Source organism: Lynx rufus, unplaced genomic scaffold, assembly GCF_022079265.1.
Source record: "Lynx rufus isolate CCGP_SWC_20201006 ecotype Redwood Valley unplaced genomic scaffold, mLynRuf1.p SCAF_15, whole genome shotgun sequence".
NCBI lineage: Eukaryota > Metazoa > Chordata > Mammalia > Carnivora > Felidae > Lynx > Lynx rufus.
The window spans coordinates 17415987-17435129 of record NW_025814829.1 but is presented as its reverse complement, the minus strand read 5'-3'; positions in this window follow the sequence as shown (position 1 = coordinate 17435129).

The following is a 19143-nucleotide window of genomic DNA, read 5'->3' as shown; positions in this document are numbered from 1 at the left end:
TTATATATATTTGTAACCAAATATATTATATTTATATAATATATAATATTTATATATATAATAATAATATATATATTTTAATATATATATAATTTATATATATTATAATAATATATATAATATTTATATATATTTGTAACCAAACAGGTCTAAAATTAATTAGTTCAAGTTCCAACTGAAGAAGCTAAAATATCACCATTCAGAGAAAGTGAATGGAAAAATGAAGAAAAACAGAGTAGTTAAATGAAAAGCAAAAACCTGTAGATGATAAAAAGGAAGACTGTGTTTAAGTCTAATATGATTAGGGCATATGCTAAAAGACAATTGAACCTAAATATTAAGCATTAGGAACAGAAAAGAGTATACTAACAGATTCAGAGGTAACTAAACATAAGGAAATTTTGTACATAACATAAACTTTTATCAGCAAATTTGAAAGAAACTGAATGAAGTATGTGAATTTTAAAGAAAGAATTGCTAATGTTAAGTCACAAGCATTATTTCACTTGAATAGGCTTTAACTGAAAAGAATCTCAGAATATATTTTAAAAAGGAAAAGAAAAAGTTTTAATTCCAGGTATATCAAAACAGAGAAAAATAGAAAATGTTTTATAATTCTATGTAGCATAAAGTGTATAACTCTATCAGATATTATTGCTCTCACAAAGAAAGCAAAGGATTCATTTCATTCATGCAAATATGGGCACACAGACACTTAATAAGATATAAGTGTGCCAAATACAGTGACAAAATAAAAAATGGTGTAATAATGGTTGTTCCATTAAAGGAAGATGGTGTTTCAACCTTGGGAAAACCATTAACATGATTCAATTTGAAAAACAACTAAAAGAAAGAAGACCATTTACATATTTCAAAAGATACTAAAATGCATTTGATAATGTTTAATAAGCAATTGTGATTACATTCTTAAAAAGGAGGAAAATGTATCATGATTTATTAATAAAGTATATCCTTTAATATCAATGCTTAACATGAGGATGAGGTGATAAAAGAATTGCTACCATTGTCAGGAAAAAAATTGTGATGTCCTTCATCACTGCTATTTTTTAGTATCCTTTCTGCAGGTACTAAATTACCCAGACAATGAAAAAGCAGTAGAGATGTTAAAAAGGTATCATCAATATCCACAGGTGGAAATGCAAGAGAAACCACTGAACAGAACAATTATTCGAATCAGTATGACAGGCTAGTACTTCTATAATTTTCATTCATTCTAGAAATAACCACAAAGGAAAATGAATACTCTGTTCTATTGCTGCTATTATAAATCATCATACATATAGTGCCCGAAACAACTACATTTATGATTTCACAGTTCTCTAGGTCAGATCTGGGGAGGCATGGCTGGCCAGCTTCTCTGCTCAGCATATCATAAGATGTAGGCTCGGGCTACACAGTTCTCCTCTGGGACTTGGGGTTCTTCCAAGCTTACTAGTCTTTGGCAGAATCCTGTATTTTGTAACGATAAATCCAAGGTCCCCATTTCCTTCCTGTCAGCGAGGCCACTCTGCCCCTAAAGAATGCCCACATTCTTTCTCACTTGGCCTCCTCCAGCATCAAGACAGCACCTGTAGGTGAATCATTCTCAAGCTTTGGATCTCTTTGACTTTTTCTTCTGCTTCCAGCCAGAGAAAATTCTGCTGTTAGAGTCTCCTTTATTAGATTTAGTCTCCCTGGATAATCTATCTTAAGGTCAACTGTGATACAAGATTTCTTTCACAATTAGAACAATGTAGGTAAAAACTTAAAAATAAATATGTATAAATATATACAAATATAATATATAATATGTGTGTGTTCTGCACATTTATTTTTAAGCTTTTTCATGATATAAATGTATAATTTCTACACACTTATTTTTAAGTTTATTTCTTAAGTTTTTGCAGTGTGTGTGTGTGTGTGTGTGTGTGTGTGTGTGTGTATCAACTTTATAGAGAGATATATCTAATTTTGTATGGGGACAAAATAGTGTAACTATTATGAACACAAACTTTGAAGAGATACTTCGTGGTTCAAATCCCAGAATCAATCTACCCCAAGAGGGAAATTATTTCACTTTCATGTGTCTCAATATTCTTATATATAACAGAGGGGGAAAAAAACAGTATATATTTCACAGGGTTGTTTTAAGGAGTTAATGAGCTAACAAATGTATTTAAAACAGCACATAGCTTCAGATTAATTTTAAAATGTAGTACAATTTCATTTGAAATAAAAATGTAAACTTTTGGGCAATTGGCAAAGATACTGAAGTTTATTTGAAAAATTAAATATAAAAGAATAGTTAGCACCCTTTTGAAAAGGAAAAAAAAAAATCTCTGGGGTGCCTGGGTGCTGGGTGGCTCAGTAGATTGAACATCTGACTCAGGTCATGATCCCAGAGGTGTGGGATCAAGCCCCCTGTTGCACTCCATGCTGAGTATGGAGCCTCCTCGCTCTCTCTCTCTCTCTCAATCTGGTTCTACATTAAAAAAAGAAAAGGCTGTGCTTCTGTTAGCAATATACACTAAAAAGCACCAAATGATGACATTCTTGCACAGAAATGGACATGTTCATTCACTCATTCATTCATTCACTCAATCTATAACAGACATTTTTGTTGGCACTGCAGAGAGATAGAGCAGTAATAGAACGGACGAAAATTCCTGAATGAGACATATATTCAGAATGGAAAAATACAATTTATAGTATCTTAAAAGGACTGTGAGCTTGGCTATAGTAACTATTTTATATGCAAAGTGACCCACTGGTCATTATTTATTTTAATCCGAGAGTATTATTTGTTGGTGTTAATTCCTAGGTATGTCAATTGCCGATAAAAATGAGCTTAAGTTTTTTGAGGATAGGAGTTGATTTACTCAGTTTTGTGTTTCCTGTAGCATTTAACAAAGTAACAGAGTAGAGAAGCCTCGTATTATGCCTGAATGAAAGAATATGTGAAATAATAACTTCAATAAGTCTTTCAAAAGCTATGAAGAAGTAGGTTTTTGATGTATTTGCCCTTTTATTTTTAATCCACATTCACTCAACAAAGAAAGCAGAGAAGTGATTTTTTAATTGTAACTAAAATATACAAAACAAAACTCTCTCCTTGCAAGAATGACAAAGAAATAGTAAGTGAAATAAAGTTCAGATTAGGAAATAAATTGAATTAGCAACAATTATATGTTCAAGTTTTTCCAGTGAATTATTATTTTAAAGCTGAAAATTCATATTGTCATTTTTTTAATTAATGTATTTAAATTAAATATTAAGATGTAAAATTTCTAGAGCCTGCTTAATTGTATTTTTATAACCAATTACACAAAGATTGTGTTTATGGAATAAAAATAGATATATCTGAAAGAGACATATCTGTCCTTAGATTGACACTATAAGAGCAACTTCATGTTTATTTTCTCCTTTAAATTTTACAATACATTTGAAGAAACAGATGAAGGAATTTTAGTTCATTGAGGTCACACAATTAGCCCAACACTACACATTTATTAAGTTTTTTGAGTTGGTATTCAATGCAAATTTATATTTCTCTAAAATATATGCTTCTTAGCATATATTTTCCATAATTGGGAAAGGAGTGAGGAAGGGATAGAGGGAGGGATGAAGGGAAATAAGTACAATTATTAAAATATTTTAGTTGCATTAGAATTAAATTATATATTTAATTATATATATGTGTGTGTATATATATGTTTATTTTTTCATCATACATACATTTTAAAGGGATGGTGAGGTATTACACATTTAAAGATGTTCTTCAAAGAGTTTTATATGACATGCACTTTATTCATTGCCTGTTGATTCTCGGGATTATGTTTAGGAGGTTCGTCTTTGCCGATGTGTCTGGCTCGATTGGGTTAATCTCACCAGAGACTTAGGTTGTTTTAAGATTGATACTAAAAAGCATGGCTGCACTAAACATTGTCCTGTACCTCGTTGAGCATAGTGTAAGAGCTTTTCAAGGGTAAATAATCAGGGTAGAATAGCTGGAGAGTAGGCTATATGCATTTTTAATTTTGTGAGGTATTGCCAAATTGACATGAAAATTGTTTTGGCAGATTTGTACTCCCACCAGCATTTGGAACATTTCCTTTGTTCCACATTTTCAGCTATTATCTGACTTACTTTTTCCAATATGAGGCCATGTAGATTTTTTTGACATGTATTGGTTTTTCCTAGCTGCCATTTCTATAGAACTCTTCACACTCACCTAAAAGAAAGTATTCTATTTAGAGTTCTCCTTTCCCTGAGAAGCAAAGAGAAGCCATTTTAAAGATATAAAAGAATTAGATGAAAGATTAAAAACGGTGAACATATGAACATAAATTTACTGCAGGTAATCCTCTAAGGGAAGCCTATGTTCTTAATTCACAAAAAAAAAAAAAATAAAGAAAAAAATTCAGCGATCTAAGCATTAATGGCTAGTATGCAGGGAGCACCACCGGCTTGCTTGCTACTAATCACCTTTGTACACAAATTACCATTGATTGTCATCTAGTCCACCACTAAATGAATAAGGATAAATTGGAAATTTCATTTTTGTGTAACTCGAAATCTCTCTCTCCTTGTTTTACTATTTTAAAAAAAAAAAAGCCAACACAACTTTGTTTGTTCTCAGTGCTGCTTCATCCACCTCTTCCATCCAGAAAGAAGATATATTGTATGTGACCTGCCATATATAAAGGACAAACCTACTGTATGCAAGTGAACTACTCATGACATCAGTAGTTTGTATTGTCCTCATTTATGTTATGTGTACTATTTTCTTTCTAAGAGATTATTAAATCATCAAAAATACCCACCATCTATAGAAAGAGCATTTGATAAAATTCAACATCGTTTTTATGATAAAAACTCTCAACAGTGCATATAAAAAAAACATAAATCAACATAATAAAGACTATACATGACAAATCCACAGCTAACATCATACGCAATAGTGAAAGGCTGAAAGCTTTTACTTTAACATCAGGAACAAGACAAGGGTGCCCACTCTTACCACTTTTATTCAGCACAAAGTTGGAAATCCTAGCCACAGAAATCTGACAAGAACAAATAAATAGAAGGCATCTAAATTGAAAAAGAAGAAGTAAAATTGTCACTTGCAGACAACATGATACTATACATAGAAAACCCTTAAGACTCCGCCAAAAAACTATTCGAAGCAATGAACAAATTCAGTGAATTTGCAGAATGCAAAATTAATAAACATACATCTATTGAATTTCTATATACTAATAATGCACTATCAAAAAGGAAAGTTAAGAAAACAATCCCATTTCCATTGCATCAAAAAGAATAAAATACCCAGGAATAAATGTAAACAAGGAGGTGAAAGAGCTGTACTCTGAAGACTATAAGTCATTGATGAAAAAAATTAAAAATAACACAAATAAGTGGCAAAATCTACTGTACTCATAGATTGTAAGAATTAAAATTGTTAAAATGTCCATACAATCTAGGGTTGACTGTGTGGCTCAGTTGGTTAAGCGTCCAACTCTTGGTTTGGTACAGGTCATGATCTTATGGTTCATGGGATAGAGCCCCGTGACTGGCTCTGTGCTGACAGTTTAAGCCTGCTTAAGAGTCTCTCTCTCCTCTCTCTCTGTCCCTTCCTCTGCTTGCACTCTCTCTCTTTCAAAAATAAGTACTTTTTAAAAACGTCCATACTATCCAAAGCAATCTATACACTCAATGCAATGTCTATCAAAACACAATAATCAATTTTAAAATTGTATGGAATCACAAGAGACTTCAAGTAGCCAAAGCAATCTTAAAAAAGAAGAACAAAGCTGGAGGTAACATGTTCCCTGTTTTCAAACTATCCTACAAAGCTATAGTAATCAAAACAGTATAATAGTAGCACAGAAACAGACATATAAATCAATGGAACAGAATAGAGAGTCCAGAAATAAATCCACACATATATGGCAATTAATCTTTTATGAAGGAAGCAAGAATATGCAATAGGGAAAGACAATCTCTTCAATATGGTGTTGGGAAAACTAGCAAAAATAGAAGCAAAAGAATGACACTGGATCACTATCTACACCAGATACAAAAATAAACTCAAAATATATTAAAAACTGATGTATAACACCAGAAACCATAAAACTCTTAGAAGAAAACTTAGGCAGTAAGCTCTTTAACATCTATCTTAGCAATATTTGTTTTGATCTGTCTTGTCTCTTCAAGGAAAAGGCAACAAAAGAAAAAAAATGGAACCACATCAAACTAAAAAAATTTTAGCAAAGGAAAAGAAACTATTAACAAAATGAAAAGGTAACCTACTGAATGGAAGAAGATATTTACAAATGATAATAACCAACACAGGGCTAATATCTAAAATATATTTTAAAAATAACACAACTCAATGTTTAAAAAAAGCAAGCAATCTAATTAAAAACAGGAGTGTCTGGAATAGAGATTTCTCCAAAAAGGAAATACATATGACCAATAGACACATGAAAAGGTGCTCAATATTACTATCATCAGGAAAAAAGAATATCAAAACCACACTGAGATATCACCTTACACCTGTCAGAATAGCTATTATGAAAAAGACAAGAAATAACAATCATGAATGAAAGAGGAGAGATCACAACCAACACCACAGAAATATAAACAATTATTAGAGAATACTATGAAAAATTATATGCCAACAAAGTGGATAATATGGAAGAAATGGACAAATTCCTAGAAACTCACAAACTACCAAAACTGAAACAGGAAGAAACAGAAAATATGAACAGATACATAACCAGTAAAGAAATTGAACCGGTAATAAAAAATCTCTCAACACAAGAGTCCTGGGCCAGATGACTTCCACAGGAATTCTACCAGACATTTAAAATTTTTTTTTCAACCTTTTTATTTATTTTTGGGACTGAGAGAGACAGAGCATGAACGGGGGAGGGTCAGAGAGAGAGGGAGACACAGAATCGGAAACAGGCTCCAGGCTCCGAGCCATCAGCCCGGAGCCTGACGCGGGGCTCGAACTCACGGACCGCGAGATCGTGACCTGGCTGAAGTCGGACGCTTAACCGACTGCGCCACCCAGGAGCCCCAATCTACCAGACATTTAAAGAAGAGTCAATACCTATTCTTTGGAAACTATTCAAAATAATAGAAATGGAAGGAAAACTTCCAAACTCAATCAAGCCAGAATTACCTTGATTCCAAAACCAGACAAAGACCCCACTAAAAAGGAGATTTTCAGGCCAATATCCCTGAAGAACATGTTTGGAAAAATTATCAATGATATATTAGCAAATCAAATTCAACAGTACATTAAAAAAAAAAAACTATTCACTATGATCAAGTGGGATTTTTTCCTGGGCTACAGGGTTGACTCAATATTCACAAATCAATGACCACATTGATAAAAGAAAGGATAAGAACCAAGTGATCTTCTCAATGGATGCAGAAAAAGCATTTGACAAAACACACCATCTATTCTTAATAAAAAAAATCCTCAACAAAGTAGGGATAGAAGGAATACACCTCAACATCATAAAGGCCATATATAAAAGACCCACAGCTAACATCATCCTCAACAGGGAAAAACAGAAACTTTCCCCTACAGTCTGGAACAAGACAAATATGTCCACTCTCATCATTACTATTTAACATAGCACTGTATGTCTTAGCCTCAGCAATCAGACAACAAAAAGAAATAAAAGGCATGTAAATCAGCAAGGAAGAAGTCAAACTTTCACTATTTGCAGATGACATGATACTCTGTAGAAAACTCGAAAGACTCCACCAAAAAATTGTTAGAACTGATACATGAATTCAGCAAAGTCACAGGATATAAAATCAATGTGCAGAAATCTGTTGCATGTCTATACAACAAAAACAAGGCAGCAGAAAAAGAAATCAAGGAGCCAATACCTTTTGCAAGATACCTAGGAATAAATCTAACCAAAGAGGTAAAAATATGTTCTCTGAAAACTATAGAACACTTATGAAAGAAATTGAAAAAGACAAGAAGAAATAGAAAAGCATTCCATGCTCATGGATTGGAAGAACAAACATTGTTAAAATGTCTATACTACCCAAAGTAACCTACACATTTAATGCAATCTCTATCAAAATACCACCAACATTTTTCACAGAGCTAGAACAAACAATCCTAATATTTGTATGGAACCAGAAAAAAACTCAAATAGCCAAAGAAATACTGAAAAATAAAAACAAAACTGGAGGCATCATGATTCTGGATTTTCAGCTATCAAGACAATATCGTACTGGCACAAGTACGATAGTCATCAAGACAATATCGTACTGGCACACCTAGGTCAATGGAAGAGAATTGAAAACACAGAAACTGACCCCCAACTATATGGTCAACTCATCTTCAACAAAGCAGAAAAGAATATCCAATGGAAAAAAAGAAAGTATCTTCAACAAATGGTATGGGAAAACTGGACAGTGACACGCAGAAGAATGAAAGTAGACCACTTTCTTACACCATACACAAAAATAAATTCAAAATGAATGAAAGACCTAAATGTGATACAGGAAACCATCAAAATCCTAGAGGAGAACACAGGCAGAAACCTCTTTGATCTCAGCCACAGCAACTTCTTACTAGACATGTCTCCAGAGGCAAGGAAAACAAAAGTAAACATGAACTACTGGGATTTCATCAGTATAAAAAGCTTCTACAGAGTGAAGGAAATAATCAACAATACTAAAAGGCAAGTGATGGAATAGGAGAAGATATTTGCAAATGTCATATTGGATAAAGGGAGTATCCAAAATCTATAAAGAACTTATCAAACTCAACATGTAAAAAAGAAATAATCCAGTGAAGAAGTGGGCAAAAGATATGAATAGACACTTGTCCAAAGAAGATATCCCAATGGTTAACAGACACATAAAAATATGTTCAACATCACTCATCATCAGGATGATGATCAAAATCAAAACCACTATGAGATACTACTTTACACCTGCCAGAATGGCTAAAATTAACAATACTGGAAACAACAGATGTTGGTGAGGATGCAGAGAAAGGGGAACCCTCTTGCACTGCTGGTGGGAAAGCAAACTGACACAGCCACTCTGGAGAATAGTATGGAGGTTCCTCAAGAAACTAAAAATAGAACTATCCTATGATCCAGCAATTGAACTATTAGGTATTTACACAAAGGATACAAAAATACAGATTTGAAGGGGTGCATGCACACAAATGTTTGTAGCAGCACCATCACCAATAGCCAAACTATGGAGAGAGCCCAAATATCCATTGACTGATGAATGGATAAAGAAGATGTGGTATATATATATATATATATATATATATATATATATGTGTGTGTACATACACACACACACACACACTATATATATACATATATATATGTACATATATATGTATGTATATATATGTACATATATGTGTATGTATGTACATATATATGTACATACATATAATGGAATATTAAATATTACTAAGCCATAAAAATAGTGGAATCTTGCTATTTGCAATGATGTGGATAGAGCTGGAATATATTATGCTAAGCAAAATAAGTCAATCAGAGGAATACAAATACCATATGATTTCACTCATAAGAAACAAAACATGGACATATGAGAGAAGTGAGGGAAACAAACCACAAGAGACTCTCAATGATAGAGAACAGACTGTGGGTTGACCAGAGGAAGGTGGGTGGGAGATGGTCTAGATGGGTGATGGGCATTGAAGGCACTTGTTGTGATGAGCATTGGGTGTTTTATGTAAGTGATGAATTACCGAATTCTACTCCTGAAACCAATATTGCACTGTATGCTAACTAAAATTTATATAGATATAAATAAAATAAATAAATAAATACATTAATTTTAAAAAGATATGACAATTATTGGTAAAGATGTGGACAAAAAGAGAACCCTTATGGCTGTTGGTGGGAATTCATAATGGTACAGCCACTACGAAAAACTATGGAGTTTCCTCATAAAAATAATATAGAACCACCATGCTATTCGGCAATCCCACTTCTGGATATTTATCTAAAGAAAATGAAAACATTAATTCAAAAAATAAATGCATCTCTATGTTTACTGCAGTTATTATTTATAATAGTCAAGATACGGAGGCAACCTAAATGTCCATCAATAGTTGAATAGATAAATAAGATGTGGTATATGTGTGTATACATATATACATATATATGTAATATTTACATTTATAAATATATAAATAATAAATTTATCTATCCATCTATCTAGGATTACCACTCAGCCATAAAATAAGAAGTGATATCTTGCCATTTGAGACAGTATGGATAGGTCACAGGGTTATATTAAAAGTGAAATTATTGGGGCGCCTGGGTGGCGCAGTCGGTTAAGCGTCCGACTTCAGCCAGGTCACGATCTCGCGGTCCGTGGGTTCGAGCCCCGCGTCAGGCTCTGGGCTGATGGCTCGGAGCCTGGAGCCTGTTTCCGATTCTGTGTCTCCCTCTCTCTGCCCCTCCCCCGTTCATGCTCTGTCTCTCTCTGTCCCAAAAACAAAATAAACGTTGAAAAAAAAAAAAAGTGAAATTATTTAGACAGAAAGAGACAAATACTGTATCATTTCACTTTATATGGAATCTAAAATACAAAACAAGTGAATAAAGCAGAAAAAGAATCACAAATACAAAGAACAGAATGGTAGTTGCCAGAAGGGAGGTGGAGTGGGGACAGTGGAAAAGGGGAAATAGAAGGGAATTAAAAAGTACAAGCTTTCATTTATAAAATAAATAAGACCCAGGGTACAGCACAGAGAATATAGCTAATAATATTTAACAAACTTGTATGGTGACAGATGGTAGGTAGGCTATCATGGTGGTCACTTTGTAAGGCATATAAATGTTGAATCACTGTGCTGTATACCTGAAACTAATATATCATATATAAACTACACTTTAATTAAAAAAAAACCCTCATCCTCTAGAAACATACTTCTTAAAAATGGATACTTGATATAAACTTGATTCCCCTTTTTACTTTATCAATTATGGATTCTATTTTTTTCTGATGGGTATGCCAAAATATCTTATTTTAAACAATTTTTCCTACTAAAAGCTAAAATACCATTCTTCTAAGAAATAATTAAATATATGTCTTTTTAAACAGGTAAAAGACATAAGAAACAACTGGAACTAATATTTAAACCCAACTATTTTCTATAAAATTCACTTGGATTCTGAAAAACGTTCACTAAAAATTTTAATCATCTGCAACCACACACTTATTTATTTATTTTTATTTTAGAGAGAGAGAAAGAGTGAGTGGGGAAGATGGGCAGAGGGAGAATTTTAAGCAGGCTCCACGGTCAGTGCAGAGCCCAGCGTGGGGCTCGATCTCACAATCCTGGGATCCTGACCTGACTGAGCTGAAATCCTTTCAAAAACTCAACCGAGTCATACAGGCACCCTAGTCTACAAGCAGACATTTAATCAATTTTCCCATGAGATATAACAGATTCTTCAAAAATAATTTCTCTGATACTAGCTTCTTTTCATTTTGCTGTCTATAAGCAGTTTTATTGTTCCTTTTAAGGGAATAAAACAACTGCCAGTTTATGTCCTGTAGCATAAAGTAGGTCAATTACTAACTTGAATTTCTTAGATTGTACTATTAGATACATTTAAGTTAAAGTGATAAGACCTAATGGTGTAAGATATGAAAATATCCCACATTTAAAATATTGAATCTCCTTAAATAGCAATATTAGAATATAAATTAAAGGTTAAGTATATGTAAGGTGATTTGCCATTGTAAAGAAAAGTATATTAGGAATTGGGGAATTCCTGAATACAATTAACTATATAGAGAATCACAAAATAAGCTATTTAAGAGTGGAGAGTTTTTCTTAACATTTTTCAGTTTCAAGTAAGCCCAGGTGACTGACTGTCAAAATAAAACAACACAGCAAAAATAGCCTTCTCAAGGTAAGTGACCTATTGACAATTTTGGAGCAACTAAATGTGATGCCATCAATGTTTACTTAAATCTTCACTTTTATCATAAAGGCAATCATTATATCACTGTTGGTAGAATTATTCTGAGGGAATTGCATATGCCCCTTTCACACATGAAATGTCTCAGTCACTCAATGTTACTGATATTTACTTGTCAGTAGCTGGGTATTTCATTTGTGACTATGAAAAATAAATGGAGACTAGTTTTCATCCAGAGAGCAAAATGCTATGACCAATCAAATCACTGTTAAACTGTGAATGAAGTTAGTGGTGTTTTTAATCTAAAATATTTGTTTCAGGGAGCCAAGCTTCTTGGTATTTGGTCCGTCTATTAACAATGTATTTGGGGTTTTATGAAACAGTAATTTTAATAAATTGGGAGATTGGATTCTTTCATCATTTTCTCTTTGCTTTTGGTTTTCCGCAGTTTGAAAAAGGAATTCCCAAGTGAAGTAGTCCAAATTCTGCTGGTGTTATTATTATTTCATACTATTTCTGTAATGGTATATGGTATGCCTCCGGACTTCAGAATAGTGTAATGCAGGAGAATGTTCATGGGCTTATGAATCAAGAGCTCTAGCTTTAAGCCCCAGATATGCCACTATTGTGTGAGCTTAGACAAACTTTTTAAGTTCTACTTTTTTATATGCCTGTTTAAAATCAATAGATTGGTTGTGATATATCAGATTATTTCCAAGTCTAAAATTATATGACTGTCTCCTTGAACACATCTAATTAGGAAATCACTATATTTGTGCCAATATAACATTCTGTTCTATTTTTTTCAACATCCACAGACAAGTTTCAGCTATATTTTAACTACATATAGATATTTCTCAGCATATGGCAATCCAACAGCTGAATGTCATTATCAAACAATGTTTAAATCAGGGAATGGATTTAATATATGCTCTTTATCAAAGAAGATAAAGAAAACTGTGTGTGGACCTACCTCTGGTCCTGGCTTAATCCCCACCTAACTATAAAAACTTCCTGTGACAAGTCTGGTCCTGATTCTACACCTTTGTGTGGTTATTCAGGCCAGATTCTGGCAATTACAAAGACCTTACCTAAAGCCGTCCTCTCCACGGTACACTGCAATCTCTGAAGGCAGTTTCACTCAAGAACTCAAGACCCTCTCATCCTTCTCCTTTCCAGATATTTGCATTTCTAGGTCTTCTGTCCCGGACCTCGGGCAGGAGTCTTCTTCTGACTCCTCCCCCAAGAATGAGGAGGATGGAGAGGCTGTAGGAAAGGGAACCTTGAAGACCCGTTTCCTCATTCTCAGTACCCAGTACTTTTACACTCCTAGCTCTCACTCCACCCCCTCCCTTTTACCACAGGGCCCAAAACGTTGATGGAGCCTTTTTGGGGTTTCCTCAACAGCGAGACAAGCCCCAGGACCGCACTGACCCACCTTACTCTGAACAAGGTACGCCTTTCATGGAGGGAGGTGGAACAGGAGAAGTTAGCACTTTCTTTGGTTTAGAACTTGCTTATTTCGTCACGAGTAAAGACTTCTTTCATTTTTGACTTGTTGCTTTAATGGTCTGCTGTGGCACCAGTTCAGCATTCTCTGTCTCTCTGTTGTTTTTCTTTCAGGAGCGCCACTGCGCTTTGCAACTTGGTGAGATTGGATGAGTCCATGGTGTATCCAACCTGAATTTTCTATTTAAGCAAGTGTGTGTAGGAAGGGTCTCATTATGCGTAGAAAATTCTCTTGTTATTTGTTTTCTTATAGATTGAACATACTCTTTATTCCTTACTGTCTAATGTTTAAAGTTGGAACATCACTGAAATAGTGGAAAAGGATAGAAGTAAGAAGTCTCTTCTCTCATTTGCCCTAATAACATGAAATACTTTTTTTTTTTTTTCAACTTTTTTTTTATTTTTATTTTTGGGACAGAGAGAGACAGAGCACGAATGGGGGAGGGGCAGAGAGAGAGGGAGACACAGAACCGGAAACAGGCTCCAGGCTCTGAGCCATCAGCCCAGAGCCCGACGCGGGGCTCGAACTCCCGGACCGCGAGATCGTGACCTGGCTGAAGTCGGACGCTTAACCGACTGCGCCACCCAGGCGCCCCAACATGAAATACTTTTAAACTTTAAGAGAAAGAAAGACTGTGGGAACACATATAATAAATCTATAATGACTGAAAGCCAATGGAGGTAACAAATGTTTAAAGCAGTGATGTGATTTTATATACTTTCATGGTACAGTAGTTATCAAATGTTGAATTTATTTAATATAACCACAAAAGAAGTTACACAGAACTTTTTCTTCCATCCCAAGTTGATGGTCATTTGCTCTGCTGAAAATAAATCTCCGGCCTCATAAGACTGTCATTCTTAAATCCTTTTCTTATATTCAAATATTTACCTTATATTATATCCATATTTCAAATTATATTTCTTATGCCCTGAAACTTGTACAGTGAATATATATCTGGTTGTTAAGGAAGGCTTTCACAGGTATTTCCTGTGGTCCTGTCTTCTCCAAGTTAAACAGGACTAAGATCTTCAGAATTTTAAAGGATCTGGATTGGTACTATAGATTTTGACATACAGCTAATATTGCAGGCTCATATTGAGAGTGGAATTCACTATAGATCATATAACTGTATAACAATCATTCTTTAGAAGATATATTTAGTAATATTTTAATCTTTGGTAATATGTTTCATGTCAGACAGCAGATTTTCTGATGTAGTATATAAATAAACATTGAATTCCCTTGATCTGTAAATTTGTCTGGGTTAGAATTAGTTTCCTTAAAATTTTCAATAAATATTTTTTTCCTTTAAGAAGTTGTAAAACTTTTTATATATACAAAGAATATATGTAATCTATTTGGTTTTTAAATAGACAATAATATGATGTATAGGTCTAGATCTAGATATACAGATATATATCTTTATTTCCTTGGTGAAAGAAGCTTTATGAGTATTTTATATATGTATACATATATATGTGCAAATATATTACATATATTTTTCAATTTATCTGTGTACTTTTAAAAATCAGCTTCCTGCCTCCTGCCCCAGATAGCCAGGATCTTGAATTAAAAAAAAAAAAAAATATCACCCTACATCTCCTAAACTTTACCACTTATTTACATAGCTCAATTTAATATATTACTAGATTTTATACTATTTAGAATCTTATAATTATTATAATTCTTCCAAAACTTCCTTTTGTTTTCATTCAACATTATACATAGGAGATAAATCCACGCAGACACATAAAGCTGAAGTTTATTCAGTTTCAGTGTTTTGTAATATTCCATTGTGTGAACACTTTCTAAATTATTTTTTTCATTATTCTGTTTAGATTTGGGGATTATTATCTAGCTCTTAAAAACAAGGCAATGGGAAGATTTCTATGCATGCTGGTTGGATGGTTAAGACTTCCTCTAAGATATAAACCTACTAGTGTAAATGCTTGATCTTACAAATGGAAGACATGCTTGCTCATTTTAAAAGGTTAAGGCTCATTCTTTCCCAACAGCATAGTTTAATTTATTACAGATTTTCCACACTGTGAGATCCCAATGAGCCAAATCCTTGTCAACACTTGAGATTAAGACTTTAAATTGTTTTCTTTTCTTTTTTAGTTTGTGTAAAAGATCTCATTATTGTGATTTTAATATTCTGATTAACAATGATGTTCAGCAATTTTTCATAATTACTGGTCATTCCTATTCCCTCTTATCTTTTACTTCCTTTCTCTAGAATTGTCTCTTTTTCATGATTGTGAGTTTTTAGTATAATCAGAGTCCCTCTTTGCTAATTATATATGTAACAAATAATCTTCTCCAGTTTGAGGGATTTTTTGTGTCTGAATGAAACAAAGTTCTTAAGTTTAATATAATTAAATTAAATATTGGTGCTTTTGCTTCCTTTTAATAAAAGCATTACCCTTAACATGGTGAGAAAGTTATAGACCTCTATTTTTTTAAATATTTTAAAGTTTTGTTCTTTAAATTATAGTTCTTTAATGCACCTGGAGTTGATTTTCCTTTGTGTGGTAGGCATCCAATTAAATATGAATATACCAATTAATTACTCAATTCTCAAAAACACTTTCAAATTAAAAAATGTAGACATCATTTTTGGCATAGGATTTTGCTTTGCCACAAATGGTTTTGAAATGTTCTTTATATTGCTCAGATACTCGACAAACTTTAAAACTGATTTACTTTTTAAAGAGAACATGTTAGTAATTTAAGTTGGCCTATGTTTAGAAATAATCCCTGTCACATGCAATATACTATGTAGATAATTGAAACATGATTAGTCAAATGTAGATTCAGCATTGGAAAAGTATTAGATATAGCTGCTATATACATTTTTACATAAATGATTTTATACATTTTTCAATACGTATATGTATATGGGTCAATAATTCTCTCTTCATCTCTCTCTCTCTCTCATATATACACACGTACCCCCCCACTGGCACACACACTAAGAAAAACAAATCCCTCTTTTTGTAATTTCACATAATTTTATCATCAATGCTCTCATCATTTTTTCATCAAGAAAATATATAATATAGTTTGCATCAGTATTTCTCAAAATTATTAGATACTGGAGCTTTATTTTTTATTTTTTGTGGGTTTTTTTTTGTTTTGATTTTTGTGCTACATAGCTATTAATATCCTGTGGAATTTTTTTCTTGGAGACATTAATTTAAGGCACAGTCTTTTAAATGTACATTATAATCCTCTTTTTTTTTTTATGATCACTAACCCAACCAAAGCTGCAATGCTGAAAATCTAAAAGAAAACAAAAACAAGAAGTTTTATCAACTAGTATAAAGACATAAAGATTGTTAACCTTAGCAAACATATTCCTCTCAGGGTAAAAAAACATCAGGAAGAAATTGGGCCGATGAATTTTCATCGTAAGTTTAGTTGCCAAAGTGCTCACAGTTTTGGCAGATCTAGCTAGGCCTGAACTTCAAAACTATTCCTCTTTTGAAAGCTGGTGGGTACAGCATGTGATTTCACTCATTTCTGACACTCTGCCATTTGAATCTACACAGTGCATACCACTCTATACTGCACACGGTAAAATTCAAAAATACATGTTTGAATTAAAGAAAGAATAACTGATAAAATGAATTTTTAAAGATGTAAAGTATTCCATGTGAAATATATTCTACTTGATGTTATTTACATATGGTAGAGACTAGATCTTTTCACTAGTCAAACAATATTAGATGTTACTAGGTATAAATACTACTTTTTTTCTTTTAACAGATTTATAACAAGGAAACATTTGGTCCCAGAGACAAATTGTAACAGATTGTAAGGCTTGAGTAAATGTCATAAATATTAATATATTACTTTGAATATCTCTAAAATAAAACATCATGCCCTTGCTGTCAGTAATGTTCTAAGAAACCTTAATCTCCACCTTAATTGTTTACATATTATGTAATTCACAATTTGTTACATGCATTTTAAAAGCCATAGTATCAACAGGCATGTATGCTTAAAGCAACAGGAGACCTCTCTGAAGGCATTCTCATTTACCACAAAGGAAACAGAAAAGGTCTGATGATATAACAGAATCAAACATATGTTTTTTTTTTCTGTGTTGTAAATGGTGATTTGCAAACAATAGATGGATTATCACATGTGCAGGACACATTGAAGTTTTCTGATTTTACCTAAAATAAAATAGTCATAAACCAGGACCTTAAAAAAGAGCAAACATACATTTAAGTTCAGTGGGTACAAGATAACCATTCAATTTTAGTCAATAAATGTAAAATTAGATCTTACTTTAAAATATTATGAAAGCAATGTATACTCTTGCAGTTGTATAATCTGGTGTGTGTAACATGCAAAAAAGGCACTTTCAAAGATGTGTAGTTTAATATTTGGGAAAGTACAGAATTTTGTTACAGTGCATAGGAATAATGTATGATCCATATTAAGGAGAAATGGGGAGATTCATATCTCCGGATGAAATGATACGTATATATTCTGGCACTTTCTTTTAAATGATTCACAAGTTAGGGGCACCTGGATGGCTCAGTCGGTTAAGCGTCCAATTTTGGCTCAGGTCATAATCTTGCAGTTCCTGGGTTCGAGCCCTGCATCAGGATCTGTGCTGACAGCTTAGAGCCTGGAGCCTGCTTCAAACTCTATGTCTCCCTCTCTCTCTGCTCCTCCCCTGCTCATGCTCTGTCTCTCTCTCCTTCAAAAATAAATAAAAACATTTAAATGCCCAGTAACTACATATAGCTCATGGTTAGCATATTGGACAGCGCAGATTACAGAACATTTCTTCAATTTAGATAGTGCTGTGCAGCCTGGGTAGAAAGTATACTGGAAAACCCAGAATTCTGCCTCAGGAGAGTATTTGAATTCAAGTAGTGTCACGTGCTTTCGTCTCACACATAACTTACTTGATTTATCAACTGCTCCTAAAATGAAACTCATTTAGTTACATTGAACATTGACTTATCTTTTAGACTTCATATTTTATCATCTAGTGAAATGTTTCTCATTGCTAAAATAATTTTTACAGATCTTCCAGTATAAATATTTGGAACAAATGGACTAGATGGTGATTGTTCAGTTATAACTCAATAATAAAAGCACATGGAAACTCTGAAGAAATGACAAAATAATGAGGTCCCTCCACAGAACTCTTAAATCAGAATCTCTTAGGTGGGGACCTAGATATCACTATTTTTAAAAACTTCCACAGATAATTAAAATGTGTAACCTTGCTTAAGAACAAGTAGAGAATATTGTGTAGTCTGTATAGAACTTGTAGATAAAATTTGAAAATAATCTTGATTCTCCCCCCAAATTTTGGAAATCACTCATAGTCATTCACTCTATGCTTTATTCTATATATACATGCCTATATATTTTATATAGACATACATACATATTTATACATGCATGCATGTATATTTTATATATTTATATATTGGCATTTATACATAACATGCATACACATACATATAATGTACATTATGTTAGCATAATCTGTTTTTAAAATTATTTATGTGTTTTAAAATTTTGTTTTGAGATAATTTTAAATTTATAGAAAAGTAACAAAAATGGTACAGACAATTCCTATACAGGCTTTCCCAATTTCCTTTATTGCTAACCTCCTACATTACC